Here is a 1,206-nt window from a genome sequence, read left to right on the forward strand (position 1 = left end):
TTAGTTGGCAGTTAACTGCCAATCTTAGTTGGCAGTTAACTGCCAATCATAGTTGGCAGTTAATTTGCATATAGCCCTGATTAGCCAATGAAAAGGGTATCGTCATACGCCAATTACCATTTTTCTCTTTTATTAGTGTAGATAGACAAAGGATTGTCAAGGAAGCAGGTGATTTAGAATAAAGCCTACTTGGAAAGAGAGAAGAGACAAGTGGAAGAGTTTGGGGGCCAAACGGAGAGATTGGAATGGGCAGGAAATGAGGCAAATCAGAATAGCACCGGGCCCCTGCGGAAGAGTGAAGGAAACTTCAACAGTGCCACGCTCCCATCACCGCACTCTGCTCCGCTCCGGTCGGCACGACTCCACGCCCACCTTGGTGCATCCAGCAGCTGGTAGGGAGATGGCTCATTGGAGAGCAAAGGCTTCAGTGAGTGCATGAAGGAATTAGGCGTGGGGATGGCTCTGCGAAAAATGGGCGCCGTGGCCAAGCCAGACTGTCGTCCCTTCTGATGGCAAACACCTCACCCTCGAAACCGAGAGCACCTTGAAGACCACCCGGCTCTCCTGCAACCTGGGAGAGGAGTTTGAAGAGACCACAGCAGAGGGCGGGAAAACTCCGACCGTCCAGCACCAGGAGGGGAGGGACGGAGCGCACCAGCAGGCGGCTGGAGGGCGGGAAGCTAGTGGTGGGATTGGGATGCATCATGAACGATGTCAGCTGTACTCGGATCGGCGAGAAAGCGGAGGAAAACTTCCATCGTCCTTCCAGACGGGAATTAGCCCTGAGGATAAACAAGCTCAGCTCAGTGAGCAAATCTCTCCACGCTTTCCCCCCATTAACTGTGTTCAGTTATCACAACCATACATGCAACTATTTCTGAGTTGGTTTAATTAAGATCCGCCGTTTCGTCAGTAAATATATGTGTTTATGCTATAAAAAAAAAAAAGAAAGAAAAAGAAAGAAAACGCCAATAGGAAGAGTTTTTGCATTTTTCACCTAGAAGTTGATGTTCCTCAAGCTGAAATAAATAACTGTATTTCATTCGCATACTTTTACTAATTGGGAGGTAAAAGATAACATTTCGAGGCCTGGCCAGTGTGGCTCAGTTGGTTGAGTGTCCTCCCCTGCACCCAGAGGTCGCGGGTTGGGTTAAGGGTGAGAGCACACACCCAGCTTTCGGGTTTGATCCCCGGTCGGGGTGTATA

At 49.3% G+C, this 1,206-nt stretch overlaps 1 pseudogene; it reads left to right on the top strand.

Annotated features, from left to right (window-relative positions):
* Positions 1-386: 386 nt before the first annotated feature.
* Positions 387-881, top strand: LOC132211328 (fatty acid-binding protein 5-like; annotated as a pseudogene).
* Positions 882-1,206: the final 325 nt, after the last annotated feature.

This window comes from Myotis daubentonii, chromosome 10 (genome assembly GCF_963259705.1).
Source record: "Myotis daubentonii chromosome 10, mMyoDau2.1, whole genome shotgun sequence".
NCBI lineage: Eukaryota > Metazoa > Chordata > Mammalia > Chiroptera > Vespertilionidae > Myotis > Myotis daubentonii.